This window comes from Gekko japonicus, unplaced genomic scaffold (assembly GCF_001447785.1).
Source record: "Gekko japonicus isolate JY-2015 unplaced genomic scaffold, Gekko_japonicus_V1.1 scaffold2438, whole genome shotgun sequence".
Classification (NCBI taxonomy): domain Eukaryota; kingdom Metazoa; phylum Chordata; class Lepidosauria; order Squamata; family Gekkonidae; genus Gekko; species Gekko japonicus.
This window is the reverse complement of record NW_015176525.1, coordinates 201,911-221,054: the sequence shown is the minus strand read 5'-3', so window position 1 is coordinate 221,054 and position 19,144 is coordinate 201,911. Positions and strand designations below refer to the sequence as shown.

The 19,144-nt window shown below is 52.1% G+C and overlaps 2 non-coding genes across 2 annotated transcripts; both read right to left on the bottom strand.

Moving 5' to 3' along the window:
- Window positions 1–15,236: 15,236 nt before the first annotated feature.
- On the bottom strand, window positions 15,237–15,308 carry TRNAS-GGA. The gene has a single exon. It is a non-coding gene; the product is annotated as a tRNA-Ser (tRNA).
- A 1,050-nt stretch (window positions 15,309–16,358) lies between these two features.
- On the bottom strand, window positions 16,359–16,430 carry TRNAS-GGA. The gene has a single exon. It is a non-coding gene; the product is annotated as a tRNA-Ser (tRNA).
- Between the last annotated feature and the right edge of the window lie 2,714 nt (window positions 16,431–19,144).

Below are 19,144 nucleotides of genomic sequence, written 5' to 3'. Positions count from 1 at the left end.
CAGGCCCCACCTGGAGGTTGGGAACCCTATGGCACCCCAACGTGTGTGTGTCTTCCGGGAACAATGAATGCGTTCCATCAGAGGGGACAGTCGAGCAAGTTAAAAAAGACCTTGTTTCATAGTGAGAAGTCACTGCTGTCCTCCCGTTAACCGAGATCGCTGCACTCTTGAATTGTAGTAAAGGTAAAGGTAAAGGTTTCCCTTGCTCGAAAGCCAGTCGAGTCCGACTCTAGGGTTGCAGTGCTCATCTCCGTTTCAAAGCCGAAGAGCCAGCGCTGTCCGAAGACATTTCCGTGGTCATGTGGCCAGCATGACTAAACACCGAGGCACACGGAACGCTGTTCCCTTCCCACCGAAGAGGTACCTATTTATCTACTTGCAATTCCTTGCTTTCCAACTGCTAGGTTGGCCTGTAGTAGAACTGTAGTAGACCCCGATAAAGGGCTAGTCCACCCGTAAAAGACGAGAGGGAAAGAACGAGCTTGCTCAGATCCCCGAATACCAGAAAGGCTGTTCCCCACCCCCTCCTCTTTGGCCAAGAGGAAGTGGGGTTTTTTTAAAATTGCAATCCTCCCTCTCCGCACAGGCTGTGTATCCTGACCTTTGGCCTGTCCCTTAATGCTTTCGCAAAGAGTTTTGTTTTCGCAAAGAGAGAGAAGGGCCGGCCGGTCGTCCGTTAACTTCTCCGCCAGAGAGCCGCTGAAATATGTTGTTGTAATTAGAGGGCAGTAGAGAAAAAGATAAAACAAGGGTCACATGCACATCGGGTGGCCAGTCTCGAAGCACCTTTGGTTCGGGCCAAATTTACCTTTTTTCCTCCACAGCGTTTGGCGCTGGAAGAATTCTTCTGCCACTTCGAAGCAGAGGGTGCCGATTGGTCGCACTGCTGTGAGGTCACCAAGAAACCTTCCTTCTTTGTATCCCTAGAGGGTTTCCTGGGGAACAATAAAGATGAGTTGGTTCCGGCAAGGCTTTGGCTAAGCACCCAATGATGAATTCCAATGGCTGCTCTCAGTGCTTTGTGATAAATCTCACTTGCTCCGAGTGTGTGTTTGTTGTTAGATTTTTTCGGGGTGGGGGGCTGGTTTTGATATTTTATATATAGGATTTGTCTTGTGGTCAGATGCGTGGCGGAGAAACAAGGACGGATTCTGTCCCTGGAGGTTCATCAGGGTGGCCTCAATTGGAAGCAAGAATGGCTCATCCTCCCTGGTTTTCTCCACCCTGAACAACTTTGTATCATCTGCAAATTTAGCCACTTCACTGCTTACTCCCAACTCCAAATCATTAATGAACAAGTTAAAAAGCAGTGGACCAAGTACTGATCCCTGCTGTACCCTACTGCTTACCACCCTCCACTGAGAAAATTGCCCATTCATACTCACTCTCTGTTTTCTATTAATTAGCCAGTTTTTGATCCACAAAAGGACTTGTCCCTTTATCCCATGATTTTTGAGCTTACTTAAGAGCCTTTGATGAGGAACTTTATCAAAAGCTTTCTGGAAGTCAAGGTAAACAATATCTATTGGGTCCCCCTTGTCCACATGTTTGTTCACTCCCTCAAAGAACACTAACAGGTTAGGGAGACAAGATCTTCCCTTACAGAACCCATGCTGAGTCTGCCTCAATAGGTTTTGTTTATCTATGTGCCTACTAATTCTTTCCTTAATAATGGTTTCCACCAATTTACCCGGTATTGATGTCAGACTAACTGGCCTGTAATTTCCCGGATCCAGGTAGTAGATGACGTGAAAGACCTCTAGCTGAGGCCTTGGAGAACCACTGCCAATCTGACTGGTCAACATTAGCTGTTGTAGATTTTCCGGGTCGTGTGGCCGTGGTCTTGGCATTGTAGGGCCTGACGTTTCACCAGCAGCTGTGACTGGCATCCTCAGAGGTGTAACACAGAAAGAGGGAGTACTGTCTGTGTCAAGGTGAGAAGAAGAATGGTAGGCAGGTAATGTATATCTACTCCGGAAGGTGGGGTAGGACTGAGTCACTATCTTGTCGGAGTTCCCTAGGTTGTGAGACATGCTAATAGAGGAGCTTTCCTGAGGAGGTTCTTTTGCATAGGGATGGTTTCCTGAGGAGGTTTCCTGTTTCCTGAGGAGGTTCTTTTGCATGCGGATTGTCTGTTGAAATTCTAATCTTATCTGTAGTGCTGTTGTCAGAAGTAGAGCCTTTTGTGTTTTCCAGGACAGGAAACCATGCCCTGTTTATTCTTAAACTCTCTTCTTTCCTGTTGAAATTGTGTTTATGTGTGAGTCGGATGCTAAAAAACTGTGAGCTAGCTCACACTAACTCAGCTTAGAGGAAACACTGGTTATCCAGTATAATGCAGCTCTGTGTGTTCAGATGCAGGATCAGATGGAATTCTGACGCAATGGAGGCTCTTATGGTTGTCTATTTAGACCAGGGGTGTCAAACCCATGGCCCGGGGGGCCGGATGAGGCCCCCGGAGGGCTTCTATCAGGCCCGCAGTGGAACTGGGTGCCTTCTGCTTCTTCTTCCAGTTCTGCTGCTGCTGTGTCATCGTAGGTTTTGCCACTTACAGCACACTCAGGATTGCAACAGCACAGACCTTTTGGTGCAATAACTCAGAGCAAGAGGTGTCAGTTATTAGACACTGTTAAATCAACAGAATATTGCAAGAGTGCTAATGTTTTAAGCATGTTTTTATTTTAAGTAAAAAAACCCACCTTTGTGTTTGTGTCCTTTATGGAGTTTATATCTCCGCTGCCTGGCATTACCTTTTATGACACATATGGCCCAGCCCAACAAGGTCTCGTTTATGTCAGATCTGGCCCTCGTAACAAATGAGTTCGACACCCCTGATTTAGACTCTTTGTTTTCTGCTTGGTGGCAGGGGATGAGCTTTCGTCACCGCTCACTTCTTCAGATACAGCTAGAATGAGAGTCCACCTGTCCTTATATCTTGGAGAGTGAGTCCCTCTCTCTTTTTTATCTCGCAGATTTTAGATTCCGAATGACATTAGCAGGCAAATGACAATACCAGGTAAATGACAATAGCAGGCATGTATGGATTAGGTGTGATATACAGAAGCGTCACAGGCACAGAGAAATCAGCACTGGTAATGAGACAGGAAACCGAGATCTCGATTCAGTCCAGGAGGATGCGTTGTCTTATTGGTTGCAGTTCAGCAGTCTTGCTTTCTAATCACCTTTTGAAATTCCTTTGTAAGAGAACTACTGCTCTTAGATCAGCAAGTGAATGTCCTGGAGAGAGAGAGAGAGCGATTGGATTTATACCCCGCCCTTCACTTGGAGTCTCAGAGCGGCTTACAAACTCCTTTCCCTCCCCCTCCCCACAACAGACACCCTGTGAGGTGGGTGGGGGCTGAGAGAACTCTGACACAAACGGCTCTTTCAGGAACAGCTGTGCCAGAGCTTGTGACTGACCCAAGGTCACATCAGCAGGTGCAAGTGGAGGAGTGGGGAATCAAACCTGGTTCTCCCAGATTACAGCCCGCACACTTAACCACCACACCAAACTGGCTCTCAAAAGAATTTGGATTTATACCCCGCCCTTCACTCAGAGAGACTCAGAGAGGCTTACAGTCTCCTTTCCCTTCCCCTCCCCACAACAGGCACCCTGTGAGGCAGGTGGGGCTGAGAGAGCTCTTTCGAGGACTGCCCTGGAGAGAACGGCTCTGAGAGAACTTGTGACTGACCCAAGGTCACACCAACAGCTGCATGTGGAGGAGGAGTGGGGAATCAAACCCGGTTCTCCCAGATTACAGCCCGCACACTTAACCACGACACCAAACTGGCTCTCTGGAAGGAATGTCCCACTGTTTTTTGAATGTTGTGGTTTCTGATGTCAGACTTATGTCCATTAATTTTTTGTTGAAGAGACTGGCCCATTTGTCCAATGTAGCGGGTGGAAGGGCATTGTTGACGTGTGATGGCATATATCACATTAGAGGATGAGCAGGAGTAAGTAGTAACCTGAGATGGTCTGGCTGATGTTGCTGGGTCGACTGATGGTGTTGCGACAAGGATCTATATATGAGAGCAAAGTTGGCATCTTGGTTTCTTGCAGGCCTGGGTACCAGAGCCCAGGGCTATTTTTGGGCAGGAAAACACAGGAACGGAGTTCTGGCTGGCTCCCGAGTTGGCCACGCCCAGCAGGGACTCATTAGCATAACAGGCCACACCCAACAGCAGGAACTCATTAGGATTGGCTACATTAAGGGGTGTGTGGCCTAACATGCAAAGGAGTTCCTGCTACAAAAAAAGGCCCTGGGTTTTGACAACAAACAAGGTAAACAGAATAAGAAGCAAAAGGTGGGTGTGGCTGGATGAGCACACTTCTGGCAACACGGGGGTGCGGCCTAATATGCCAATGAGTTGCGCTGTCAGGAACGGAGTTCCGGCTGGCTCCCGAGTTGGCCACGCCCAGCAGGAACTCATTAGCATAATAGGCCACACCCAACAGCAGGAACTCATTAGGATTGGCTACATTAAGGGGTGTGTGGCCTAACATGCAAAGGAGTTCCTGCTACAAAAAAGCCCTGGATTTTGACAACAAACAAGGTAAACAGAATAAGAAGCAAAAGGTGGGTGTGGCTGGATGAGCACACTTCTGGTAACATGGGGGTGCGGCCTAATGTGCAAATGAGCTATTCTGTCAGGGGTGTTGCCTAATATGCTAATGAGTTTCTGCTGCTGGGTGTGGCCTATTATCCTAACGAGTTCCTGCTGGACTTTTTCTACAAAAAGAGCCCTGCCAGAGACCATGTGACTGTCCAGTAGTTGTGGGTGAGAAGTTGTTTCAGTTTGGCAGGAAGGAGTTAATATTCTTCTCTCCTTTTCAGCACAATGGCTGCAGCTGAGTGATTTCTCATATTCCTGAAATTTCCTGCCTGCCATCCTTATAATCACTGCGATTAAACCCCCCACCGGGAGCTCCGTCCGCACAGAAAATTAGCTACGAAACACTGAAAATTCCCTGGGCTGGGCTATTGTTCCTGAGTGAGGAGAGGCAGATTGGGGTGGGGTGGGGTGGGGGAGATTCTGCAATTGTATTGCCGGAGGGGTTGGGGTGTGTGTGTTTTGCCTGCTGCAGTTGAGATGCGACCACCTCTGGGGTGGAACAAAACCACCGGTTTCTATTTGTCCGGCACTTGTTCTCTGACAGAAAGAGAGAAATCGGAACCTTGTACCCATCTGAGACGGGTTGCGGTGGCTCAAGTGGTTAAGACGATGAGCTGCAGACTGGAAGGCCGGTAGTTCGGCGGTTTGAGACCCGAGTGTGCCGCAGGACGGAGTGAGCTCCCGTCTCTGGTCCCAGCTCCTGCCAACCTAGCAGTTCGAAAGCAAGAAATTGCAAGTAGTTCAATAGGTACCACTTTAGTGTTGGTAGTTAATCTTCAGCACTCAGATCAGCAGGATCTAAATGACAGCTGCAATTTGTAGATAACAGGTTCCAATCGGTTCTGACTGGAACTGAAGCAAGTCCAGTCATTATCACTCAGCATGATTGGTTATGATGTGTATATATGTGGACATGTACTAGCATTCCGTGCGCCTTGGTGTTTAGTCATGCTGGCCACATGACCACGGAGACGTCTTCGGACAGCGCTGGCTCTTCGGCTTGGAAATGGAGATGAGCACCGCAACCCTAGAGTCGGACTCGACTGGCTTTCGAGCAAGGGAACCTTTACCTTTTACCTTTACTAGCTCGGTATTCCGTCTCTTATTCTCATGGTGTATGGCGGAGTGCTTTGTCGGTGGAGTGTACATAGTGTTAATAAACCTGTATATAGTATACCACTGGACTGTGTAAGTGTGGTGCTATATAGGACCTCCGTTGCAGTGAATGCTGGTGAGTGCTGGAGTGGCTGGAAAAGTCCTGGTGGCTGGTGTTGCTGAAAGAGTGCTTCAGATGCGCAGCGCAACATTTAGTGGGAAGGTAACAGTGTTCTGTGCACCTTGGCGTCTAGTCATGCCGGCCACATGACCATGGAGACGTCTTCGGACAGCGCTGGCTCTTTGGCTTGGAAACAGAGATGAGCAACCGCACCCCAGGAGTTGGATTCAACTGGCTTTCGAGCCAGAGAAACCTTTACCTTAAGAGGAAGCAACCCTGGATTGGGACTCTCCCAGTTGACCTTGTGAAGATTAGTGAAGGGCACATAAACACATGAAGCCACCTTCTACTGAATCAGGCCAGCAGACTTTCTGTTCCTTTGGAGATGCCGGGGATTGAACCTGGGACCTTGTGCATGCCAAGCAGAGGCTCTTCCACTGAGCCACAGCCTCTCTTTACAGCTCTCCAGGGTCTCAGGCTGAGGTCTTTCTCATCACCTCCTGCCTTGTCCTTTTAACTGGAGATGCTGGGGATTGAACCTGGGACCTTCTGCATGCCAAGCAGATGCTCTACCACTGAGGTATTTCACATCCCCCACTGCCTGCTCCACTGAGCCACAGCCCCTCTTTACAGCTCTCCAGGGTCTCAGGCAGAGGTCTTTCCCATCACCTCCTGCCTGGTCCTTTTAACTAGAGATGCCGGTGATTGAACCTGGGACCTTCTGCGTGCCAGGCAGAGGCTCTGCCACTGAGCCACAGCCCCTCTTTACAGCTCTCCAGGGTCTCAGACGGAGGTCTTCCCCATCACCTCCTTCCTTGTCCTTTGAACTGGAGATGCCGGGGATTGAACCTGGGACCTTCTGCGTGCCAGGCAGAGGCTCTGCCACTGAGCCACAGCCCCTCTTTACAGCTCTCCAGGGTCTCAGACGGAGGTCTTCCCCATCACCTCCTTCCTTGTCCTTTGAACTGGAGATGCCAGGGATTGAACCTAGGACCTTCTGCGTGCCAAGCAGAGGCTCTGCCACTGAGCCACGGCCCCTCTTTACAGCTCTCCAGGGTCTCAGGCAGAGGTCTTTCTCAGCACCTCATTCCTGGTCCTTTGAACTGGAGATGCCGGGGATTGAACCTGGGACCTTCTGCATGCCAAGCAGAGGATCTGCCACTGAGCCACAGCCCCTCTCCATGGCTCTCCAGGGTCTCAGGCAGAGGTCTTTCTCAGCACCTAATTCCTGGTCCTTTTAACTGGAGATGCCGGGGATTGAACCTGGGACCTTCTGCATGCCTAGCAGAGGCTCTGCCACTGAGTCACAGCCCCCCCCCCCCCCCCCGTCCCCTTCTCCCTTGCCCGTGCCTTTCCCTCCCCCCCCCCCCCCCCCGTGACTTCCTGTGGCTTCCGGAGGTCATTCTCCTCTGCTTGATTCACAGTTGACTAAAGAGCTCTCTCGGTAAGCATGCAAAGAAATGTTTTCGGACTCCTCTCCGGGCACATTGCAGATATTCGCTGCACTTCATCCTGTTGTCCTTTGAGAACCAGAGTTTGGTTTCACCTGCCTGCACCCATCTCACAGCTCCAGCTGTACTGGAGAAATCCAAGGAAATTCAGGGGGAGGCCATGGCACTGCGGCATATCTTCTGCTTTGAATGGTGGAGGTCCCCAGAACACACCTCAAAAAGGATATTATGATCGAGGTTTATAAGATTATGCACGGGATAGAGCAGGTTGAGAAAGAAGTCCTTTTCTCCCTTTCTCACAAGACAAGAACTCCTTGTGGGCACTCCATGAAATTGCTGAGCGGTCGGGTTAGAACGGATAAAAGGAAGTCCTTCTTCACCCAAGGAGTGATTCACACGTGGAATTCACTGCCACAGGAGGTGGTGGCGGCTACAAGCACGGGCGGCTTCAAGAAGGAATTAGATAAGCATATGAAGCAGAGGTCCATCTGTGGCTATGAGCCACAAGGTATGGATATGACATATGCCACACACCCCTGACATCACTGGAAGTGTGTCAGAAGGCAACACCCTCTGCTCAGGCTCCACTGGACTGTTTTGGATTGCTAGCTGGCCTGGCGGGCAGTGTTCCCTCTAAGCTGAGTTAGTGTGAACTAGCTCACAGTTTTTTAGCCTCCGGCTCAGAGATTCTTGTCTTGGCTTAGGAAGGATGGGGCTCCAGAGCCAACTAACTGATGCAGCAGCCAAATCACCTGCTCACAACTTTAATGCCAGTAGCTCACAGAGTAGATTTTTGCTCACAAGACCCCACAGCTTAGAGGGATCATTGACGGCCGGGCGCGAGAAAAGAAAACGCCCAGGGGCACCATGTTGGAGATCCCTGCTCTAACCACTACACCACTGGTGTTTTTCCTTCATAACTCCCGAGATGGCCTATTTGGGACTGCGTCGTCCATTCGTAGGGGGGCAGGTGATAAATTTGTTCCAGGCGTAGCTACGAAACTCTTGTCCCAAGGTTCTTTCCAATGCAGGGAAATGCGTTTTGGAGCTAGGATCCCCCCAACCCCCCCCCCCCCCCCGTCAGACTGACAAAAGGAGCATGGCTTACGTGAGCCTGGGCTCACTCCATCAAAGGCATTGTTTGCAAAACTACGGGCCGGATCCCACGGGAGTGGCGGGAGGGTCATTATCCCTCACAAGTGCGTCGATTGTCTTCTCTCGCATCTTGGCTTCGGGGGGTCTGCCCGGAAGCACCTGGCCGTCCGCCGTTGGAAACAGGATGCTGGGCTAGAGGGACGCCGGGTCTGATCCAGTGTGCTTGGCCTTCTCAGACTCAGCCCGAGGAGGCTGGCAGCTGGCTGGCCCTCAGTTAGATTTGGCCCCCGGGGGTAGGGTGAGAAATGACACATGGCCGGGCATCTGATTGGCAGGCAGAAGGTCCCGGGTTCAGTCCCTGGCATCACCAGTTAAAAAGAAGAGGCAGGAGGTGATGGGAAAGACCTCAACCTGAGACCCTGGAGAGCCATGGAGAGGGGCCGTGGCTCAGTGGGAGAGCCTCTGCTTGGCACGCAAAACTGGTTGGTCATGAAGGTTCTACTGGTCTTCAACCCACCTGTTGCACTACAGCTCCGCTGGGTCAGACCATTGAGAGTGCATCTAGTCCAGCCTCCCGTCTCACACAGTGGCCAGCCAATTCCTCTGGAGGGCCAGCAACAGGCAGAGAGGCCGAGGCCTTCCCCTGACAAGAACCTCAGAAGAGCCCTGCTGGGTCAGACCAGGGAGGGTCCATCTAGTCCAGCCTCCTGCCTCACACAGGGGCCAGCCAGTTCCTCTGGAGGGCCAGGAACAGGGCATAGAGGCCGAGGCCTTCCCCTGATAAAAAACCTCAGAAGAGCCCTGCTGGATCAGACCAGTGAGGGTCGCTCTAGTCCAGCCTCCTGTCTCACACAGGGGCCAACTTTTCTCCTTCTTCTTTTACCTCACAGGGTGTCTGTGGTGGGGAGGGGAAGGGAGAGGAGTTTGTAAGCCACTCTGAGACCCCTTTCGGTAGTGAAGGGCAGGGTATAAATCCAATCTCTTCTTCTTCTTTTACCTCACAGGGTGCCTGTTGTGGGGAGGGGGAGGGGAAGGAGTTTCTAAGCCACTCTGAGACCCCTTTCGGTAGTGAAGGGCAGGGTATAAATCCAATCTCTTCTTCTTCTTTTACCTCACAGGGTGCCTGTTGTGGGGAGGGGGAGGGGAAGGAGTTTCTAAGCCGCTCTGAGACTCCTTTGGGTAGTGAAGGGTGGGGGATAAACCCAATCCTTCTTCTTCTTTTACCTCACAGGGGTGTCTGTTGTGGGGAGGGGAAGAGAAAGGAGTTTGTAAGCCGCTCTGAGACTCCTTTGGGTAGTGAAGGGTGGGGGATAAACCCAATCCTTCTTCTTCTTTTACCTCACAGGGGTGTCTGTTGTGGGGAGGGGGAGGGGAAGGAGTTTGTAAGCCACTCTGAGACTCCTTTGGGTAGTGAAGGGTGGGGGATAAACCCAATCCTTCTTCTTCTTTTACCTCACAGGGTGCCTGTTGTGGGGAGGGGAAGGGGAAGGAGTTTGTAAGCTGCTCTGAGACTCCTTTGGGTAGTGAAGGGCGGGGGATAAATCCAATCTCTTCTTCTTCTTTTACCTCACAAGGGTGTCTGTTGTAGGGAGGGGAAGGGAAAGGAGTTTGTAAGCCGCTCTGAGACTCCTTCGGGTAGTGAAGGGTGAGGTATCAATCCAATTTCTTCTTCTTCTTCTCCAGCTAATGTAGCCTTTCTGGCACTGGGATTCAGAGGTTGACTGCCTTTGAACGTGGAGGTTCTCTAGACAGTGCGGCCGGGAGCCTCTGGGAGAACTATCCTTTACTTACGCCCTTTATGAATATTTTAGCTGGAGACACGTTGTGCGGAAAACACACTTCAAAAGGTTCTCAGGACCGGCCCATGGGAGAAAGAGAGGGACAACATGTGCTCTGGGATTATGAATACCGCTGGCTCCCCCCTCCCCCCCGTCAGCGACCATTTCAGGACTCAACCCTCTTCCCAACCTGGCTGAGCGAGGCAAACTTGTTTCCGTTCAGAGCTGCGGCGCAGCGTCACAGTTCCTTGCGCTCTTGCGCCAGCTTCCCAGCCATTGTTGCAAATCGAAATAAACAGCATCGGGGGCTCCTGCTGTGAAAATCCATCTCTTCCCCCCACCCCGCAGCCGGCCCGCCTCCCTTGATTCCCTCGCTGGCTTTTCAATACCGAATAATAAGCGCAGCCGGTCCGCGGAGTCTAACGGCCACCCTGAGCTGCGGAATGAATCTGTCGGGTATGTCTAGCCACCCCGGAACGAGGTGGGGTGAGGGGCTCTAATTATATAGCGCATTAGAGCCTAAATGGCAGACGGTGGCTTCTCACTGCATGGTCCCTATTGGGCTAAAAGCCAATGCACATAGATTCCTAGGATCACAGAGCTGGAAGGGGGCACAGAGGCCATCCAATCCAACCCCCTGCTCAACGCAGGGTCAGCCTAGAGCAGTGATGGTGAACCTTTCAGAGACCGAGTGCCCAAGCTGCGAGCCAAAACCCACTTATTGATCGCAAAGTGCCAACACGGCCATTGAACCTGAAGACTGAGGTTTTACTTTAGGAAAAAACAACTCATACATTCACTTAAGATGATCCGAACAAAGTAAGGAAAGCAATCCCAAAGGCTTTCGTTGACTTAAAATGATTTGGCAGAGGATTCGACACTTTAATCATGGTCTGGGCCTGGCTGGGGCGATGGCACGCGTGCCCACGAAGAGGGCTCTGAGTGCCACCTCTGGCACCCGTGCCATAGGTTCGCCACCACTGGCCTAGAGCATCCCTGACAGGTGTTGGTCCAGCCGCTGCTTGAAGGCTGCCAGTGAGGGGGAGCTCACCACCTCCCCGAGCAGCTGATTCCACTGTGGCACAACTCTGTGAAAAGGTTTCTCCTAAGAGCCCGCCGGTACCCTCCCGCCCTTAATTTAAACCCATTACTGCGAGTCCTCTCCTCTGCTGCCAACAGGAAGAAGAAGAGGAAGAAGAAGAAGAAGAAGAGATTGGATTTATACCCAAAGGTGTCTCAGAGCGGCTTACAAACTTCTTCCCCTTCCCCTCCCCACAACAGACACCCTGTGAGGCAGGTGGGGCTGAGAGAGCTCTTGACAGAAACTGCTCTTTTTCAAGGACAGCTCTTATCAGAGCTACGGCTTGCCCAAGGTCATCCAGCCAGGTGCAAGTGGAGGAGTGGGGGAATAAAACCCGGTTCTCCCAGATCAGAGTCCGCTGCTCTTAACCACTACAACAAACTGGCTCTACCCAAAGGTGTCTCAGAGAGGCTTACAAACTCCTTTCCCTTCCCCTCCCCACAACAGACACCTTGTGAGGTAGGTGGGGCTGAGAGAGCTCTTGACAGAAACGGGTCTCTTTCAAGAAGAGCCCTGAGAGAACTATGGCTGGCCCAAGGTCATCCAGCAGGTGCAAGTGGAGGAGTGGGGAATCAAACCCGGTTCTCCCAGATCAGAGTCCACGCACTTAACCACGACACCAAACAGCTCCCTGCCCTCCTCTAAGACTGTGGTCACACGGTCATTTTGATCGGGTTTCACTGCTGTTCCCTCTGGCATTTAAAATTGCTGATCAGAAGCCTGTCTCCCACACCAAAGCGGGCTTACTCACGTGATCCTTCCAGTTCCCTATCTAGTTTGCCAAAACCAGGAAAATCAAGTACTTTCCGGGTGTCTGCGCTTTGAGTCTGCAATTTTGCTTATCTGGAAAGCCATCTCTCGCAATGAATACGATTAGATCGTCTGAACGTCCTTCTTCTGGTAGGGTTTTTTTTTTGCGACTTTCACCATTGTGTGCATGTGTGCGCATGCGCACAGGTGCACATGTGCATATATGTGCATGCACAAAGATTTTTTTAAAAAAATTGTGCCGTGCCACCACTTGGGCAGCGCGGCTGTCTGGACAGTGCCTGGAGCCTTGTCGCGCAAAGGAAGCAGCTGGGCAAGGGATGTGTGATCATCTGAACCCACTTAAAAATATCCCTGATCAAAACTACAGCGGGAACGAATCGTGGTACGCTTGTCGTGTGTCCACAGCCTAAGTCGCAGCCCTCCAAAGACTGAGAGAGAGCAATTCTGTCCTGCCTCAGGTTCTTTATTATTTACTTTGCCTTCCTGAAAGGCCCACAGTGGCTTGTAATCAAATTAACAGTGTGGACTATTAAGGGAAGAAAACGTCCTTTTCCTAAACAAAAATGCACAACAGAATGAACACAACCGGCAGCAGATTATGGTCGGCATTCTTGGGTCAATGGGGGGGGGCAAGCGTAGGACCAGACGAGGTTGGGAAGGTGTTCGGTAAAGGAAGTTCCCCAGCCGGAGGGCTGTGATGCATGTTTTGTTTTAGCTGTGCCCCTGAGATCTTTTCAGATATGTCCCCTCCGGCGTGCAGAGTGTAAATTCTGCAGGCTTTGCCTCCCCGTGGAGCTGACAATTGATGGTACGCTTATGCTTCCTTTGTTGTAATGCCTCGGAGAAGGCCCCGCAGAATGGATTGGATTTCCCCCCCCCCCCAGTTCCTTTCAGTCAAACAGATGGAGTTTGAGGAAGCGTGACTGGAGCAGGGTCTTGCTCATCTAGATCTGATCTTCGGGTTATGGGTAAAAGCAGGGTCGTGAATTGAGCCTAGAAGCCAACAGGGAGTTAGCAGAGGAAGAGACCTTTGAAACAAGACTTTCAAAACGTTTCTGTCCCTTTTCCACGTAGCAAGGCCTGGATAAAGCTCCCATACTGTCATCAAGGGATGCTCCATGTCAGCGCAATGCAGTAATCTATCCGTGTGGCACCTGGTTTTTCTGGCCACTGTGTGACATAGTGTTCGACTGGATGGGCCATTGGCCTGGTCCAACATTGGCTTTTCTTAGGTTCTTATGTGATGGGGGATTTTTCCGTTTCAGTCTGCCACCCTCCCTGCCTTTCTTTCTCCCCCCTCCCTCTCAGGAAACCAGAGAAGCTCATTTCTCTGGCTTCCTTCCTCCAGCAAGCACCTTGCCCTTCCGATCATGTGGTGGATCTGCAGAGTAGATTTAGGGAAAGAGTCAAGGCATGCTTTTGCCCTCCACACATTGAAGAATATCAGAAGAGCCCTAGCTGGATCAGAGCAGTGGTCCATCTTGTCCAGCCACCTGTCTCACTTAATGGCCAACCAGTTCCTCCGGAGGACAAACAACAGGGCACAGAACCTGAGGCCTTCCCCCAATAAGAACCTCAGAAGAGCCCTGCTGGATCAGACCAGTGACGGTCCATCTAGTCCAGCCTCCCGCCTCACACAGGGGCCAATCAGTTCCCCTGGAGGGCCAACAACAGGGCAAAGAGGCCAAGGCCTTCCCCTGAGAAGAACCTCAGAAGAGCCCTGCTGGATCAGACCAGTGACGGTCCATCTAGTCCAGCCTCCCGCCTCACACAGGGGCCAATCAGTTCCCCTGGAGGGCCAACAACAGGGCAAAGAGGCCAAGGCCTTCCCCTGAGAAGAACCTCAGAAGAGCCCTGCTGTATCACAACCAGTGAGGGTCCATCTAGTCCAGCTTCCTGTCTCACAAAGTGGCCAGCCTGTTCCTCTGGAGGGCCAACAACAGGGCAGAGAGGCCGAGGCCTTCCCCTGATAAGAACCTCAGAAGAGCCCTGCTGTATCACAACCAGTGAGGGTCCATCTAGTCCAGCTTCCTGTCTCACAAAGTGGCCAGCCTGTTCCTCTGGAGGGCCAACAACAGGGCAGAGAGGCCGAGGCCTTCCCCTGATAAGAACCTCAGAAGAGCCCTGCTGTATCACAACCAGTGAGGGTCCATCTAGTCCAGCTTCCTGTCTCACAAAGTGGCCAGCCTGTTCCTCTGGAGGGCCAACAACAGGGCAGAGAGGCCGAGGCCTTCCCCTGATAAGAACCTCAGAAGAGCCCTGCTGTATCACAACCAGTGAGGGTCCATCTAGTCCAGCTTCCTGTCTCACAAAGTGGCCAACCAGTTCCTCTGCAGGTTCAACAACATGGCATAGAGTCCGAGTGCAGTGTTCTGTGGTGTAGATGGACCCTCACTGGTCTGATCCAGTAAGGCTCTTCCAATGTTCTTGTCAGGGGAAGGCCTCGGCCTCTCTGCCCTGTTGTTGGCCACTGTTGAGGCAGGATGCTGGACTAGATGGACTATAGGTCGGATGTCTTATGTTCTTGTATGAAGGAATTGCCAGCAGAGGCGATTTGTCGGTATGAAACTGATTTCGTGTTGACATCGAAGCCGGAACGTGACCGACAACCCTGGCAAGGATTTGGGCTGTCCTTTGAAGGCCAAAAATACCCCTTTGTCTCCAGGCCCCAGACCTGCCCCCCCCCGCCCTGCCGCAGAAAAGCATCTCCTCCCACAAATAGCATACCACGTACCAAGTCGGCACTTGCTCCCCCAAACAAAAAAGCCAACCTCTTCTGCGCGTTGAGCTCAACAGCTGCTTGTCATGCTCCGCATGCCAAAACAAGACTCATTCTCGATCCCTCTTCTTTGTTGCGTTAATCTCTCCTGCCTAAAATAAACACCCAGGGCAGATACCCTTACATCCGAGCATGGCATCGGCTGTATTCGGCAATCTGTTGGGGTTCGGTTAGCCATGCTTCACCCGTCCGCCTTCTTACCTCTCCTCTGTTCCTTCCAACTGGTTCTCATGCCTGCATGAAAATAACTCTGGGTGGGGGGTAAACACACACAGGGTGGTAAGATACTGGGGAGATGACCTTTAAACGCAGGAATACATAAAGCTGCTATATACTGAACCAGACCATCGGCCGGTCAAGGTCGGTATCGTCTACTCCAGTTGTCAGCAGCTCTCCAGGGTCTCAGGCTGAGATCTTTCCCATCACCTACTGCCTGGTACTTTTTAACTGGAGATGCCAGGGATTGAACCTGGGACCTTCTGTATTCCAAGCAGAGGCTCTGCCACTGAGCCACAGCCCCCCTCCATAGCTCCCTGGGTTCTCAGGCTGAGGTCTTTCCCATCACCTCCTGCCTGGTCCTTTTTAACTTGAGATGCCAGGGATTGAACCTGGGACCTTCTGCAGGCCAAGCAGATGCTCTACCACTGAGCCACTGAGGTCTTTCACATCCCCTACTGCCTGGTCCTTTTAGCTGGACATGCCGGGGACTGAACCTGGGACCTTCTACATGCCAAGCAGATGCTCTGCCACTGAGCCACTGTGGTCTTTGACATCCCCTACTGCCTGGTCTTTTCAACTGGAGATGCTGCTGGGGACTGAACCTGGGACCTCCTGCATGCCAAGCAGAACCTCTACCGCTGAGCCACTGAGGTCTTGCACACCACCTCCTGCCTAGTACTTTTTAACTGGAGATGCCAGGGATTGAACCTGGGACCTTCTGTATGCCAGGCAGAGGCTCTACCACTGAGCCACAAACCCTCCCTATAGTTCTCTAGGGTCTCAGGCTGAGGTCTTTCACATCACCTACCACCGGGTCCTTTTAACTGGAGATGCCAGGGATTGTACCTGGGACCTTCTGTATGCCAGGCAGAGGCTCTACCACTGAGCCACTGAGGTCTTTCACATCACCTACCACCGGGTCCTTTTAACTGGAGATGCCAGGGATTGTACCTGGGACCTTCTGTATGCCAGGCAGAGGCTCTACCACTGAGCCACAACCCCTCCCTATAGTTCTCTAGGGTCTCAGGCTGAGGTCTTTCACATCACCTACCACCGGGTCCTTTTAACTGGAGATGCCAGGGATTGTACCTGGGACCTTCTGTATGCCAGGCAGAGGCTCTACCACTGAGCCACAACCCCTCCCTATAGTTCTCTAGGGTCTCAGGCTGAGGTCTTTCACATCACCTACCACCGGGTCCTTTTAACTGGAGATGCCAGGGATTGAAATTGAGGGGGGCCTCCCGCACGCCCAGCTGAGGGTCTACCCCCCGCATGGCTGGCGCGCCTCGGCTCCGCAGCCCTGGGGCACAACTGCATCTTTCCCATCACCTACTGCCTGGTACTTTTTAACTGGAGATGCCAGGGATTGAACCTGGGACCTTCTGTATTCCAAGCAGAGGCTCTGCCACTGAGCCACAGCCCCCCTCCATAGCTCTCTGGGTTCTCAGGCTGAGGTCTTTCCCATCACCTCCTGCCTGGTCCTTTTTAACTTGAGATGCCAGGGATTGAACCTGGGACCTTCTGCAGGCCAAGCAGATGCTCTACCACTGAGCCACTGAGGTCTTTCACATCCCCTACTGCCTGGTCCTTTTAGCTGGACATGCCGGGGACTGAACCTGGGACCTTCTACATGCCAAGCAGATGCTCTGCCACTGAGCCACTGTGGTCTTTGACATCCCCTACTGCCTGGTCTTTTCAACTGGAGATGCTGCTGGGGACTGAACCTGGGACCTCCTGCATGCCAAGCAGAACCTCTACCGCTGAGCCACTGAGGTCTTGCACATCACCTCCTGCCTGGTCCTTTTTAACTGGAGATGCCGGGGACTGAACCTGGGACCTTCTGTATGCCAGGCAGAGGCTCTACCACTGAGCCACAACCCCTCCCTATAGTTCTCTAGGGTCTCAGGCTGAGGTCTTTCACGTCGCCTACCACCTGGTCCTTTTAACTGGAGATGCCAGGGATTGAAATTGAGACCTTCTTTGAGAGCCAGTTTGGTGTAGTGGTTAAGTGCGCCGACTCTAATCTGGGAGATCCAGGTTTGATTCCCCACTCCTCCACTTGCAGCTGCTGGATGACCTTGGGCAATCCATAGTTCTGACAATAGCTGTCTTTGAAAGGGCAGTTCTTGAAAGAGCTCTCTGAGCCCCACCTACCTCACGGGGTGTCTGTTGTGGGGAGGGGAAGGGAAAGGAGTTTGAAAGCCACTCTGAGACTCCAAGTGAAGGGTGGGGTGTAAATCCAATCTCCTCCTCCTTCTTCTTCTGCTTGCCAAACACATTCTCTGCCACTGCGCCATGGTCCCTGCTCATGAAGCCCTACAGAGCTTGTGTCTGCACTACCTGAATGTTGGCCTCCACCTGCGGAACCAGCCCAAGAGATTTTGTGACCCCCCAAAGTCTCCTGGGCCCACCTGCTCCGGGGTCGGCCGTGGGGGCTTTGTTGCGGCGAAGCGAAATGGCTGAGCTTTATATAGTGAGGCCAAGTCTTCTTGGCAGCTGTCTCGCCACATTGGCATCTTTTCCTCTGCCCCTGAGTGCGATCCCCTCACTAGGCAGGTCTTTCAGTATCCGCTAAAAGACTTTCTAAATCCAAAAAGGCCTGTTTGCAATTGATTTCCCGCCCTGGCTGTGCTTGGCTCCTGATTCTGTAGCTGGAGAGTTTTTAAATGTCTTTTCCCGTCTTTGAAATTGCTCTAAGACACCGCGAGTGTTTTTAATGGAAGCGTGGCGCATGAATGGACTGAACAAATGAATTCTTTTAGGGACTGAAGTTCCCCGCAAAGATTAACCTGCTAAATGAATCAGCTGAAGTTTTCTGTTGATTCACCGGTGGGGGACAGTTTTATTCAGTGAGGGCCAAGCGCGGTTGGCGGAGTTTCAGTTCAGGTGTAGCTCGGAGTCCACGGGCATTAGCACTGCTTCTTTCAGTTGCCAATTCTGAGCTGGAGAAATTCCTGGATATTTGGGGGTGGAGCCTAGGGTGTGGTTTGGGGAGGGGTCTCAGCAGCCATTTTCTCCAGGGGGATGAATGTCTGTAGTCCGGAGTGACGGTGTTTGAAGCCGGAAAATAGCAGAGTTGTTTGTTGTAGAATTTTTACAGTTTATTTACAGAGAGTGTATACATACACAGCTTGTAGCAAATCAGGATTTTGACCAACGCAGTGCTACGCATAACAGCCGTAACCATATAGGCAGTGCTTGACTAAGAACCAACTACAATATATACATGGACAGACCAATCACATCACAGTACTGTACAATTGCTGAGTCACTGTGACCAGGGGTCATTTCCTGCAGGAGCGCACAGGAGTGGAGCTCCGGCAGTAAAGAGCCCAGGGGGCGGGCACATGCAATAAGCCCCACCCCCTGCTCCCAGCAGCCCTCAGTCAGAGCAAGAAGCAGCCAGGTAAGTTGCCCAGCCCCCCGGTCCAAAACAGTCCAGTGGCACCTTTAAAGACCAAGTTTTATTCAGGCACAAGCTCTACCTCCTCTGCAACGACAGATCTGTGCGTTCCCCCCCCCCCAATAGCTAGCAATCCAAAACAGTCCAGTGGACCCTGAGCTGTTTTGGACCGGGGGGCGGGGGGGCTTTGCAACTTACCTGGCTGCTTCTTGCTCTGACTGAGGGCTGCTGGAAGTAGGGGGCGGTGCTTGTGGCATGTGCCTGCCCCCTGGGCTCCTTACTGCCGGAGCGCCACTCCTGTGCGCTCCCGCAGGAAATGACCCCTGGACCTACCACTATTAAAGCTGATCTCCAGGTTACAGAGATCAGTTCCCCTGATGAAAATGGCTGCTTTGGAGGGTGGACTCTCTGGCATTGCACCATGCTGAGGCCCCTCCCCTCCCCACACCTTGTCCTCCTCAGCCTCCACCCCCCAAATCTCCAGGAATTTTCCATCCCTGACCTGGCATCCCTACGTGCCACCATGGTCTGTGGGAACCAGCTTTGAATCCCCACTCCTGCAATGGAAGCTTGCTGGGTGACCTTGGCCCAATCAGGTTCTCACTGACAGAGCCTCTGCTGGGCATGCAGGAGGTCCCAGGTTCAGTCCCCGGAATCTCCAGTTAAATGGACAAGGCAGGAGGTGATGGGAAAGGCCTCTGCCTGAGACCCTGGAGAGCTGTAAAGAGGGGCTG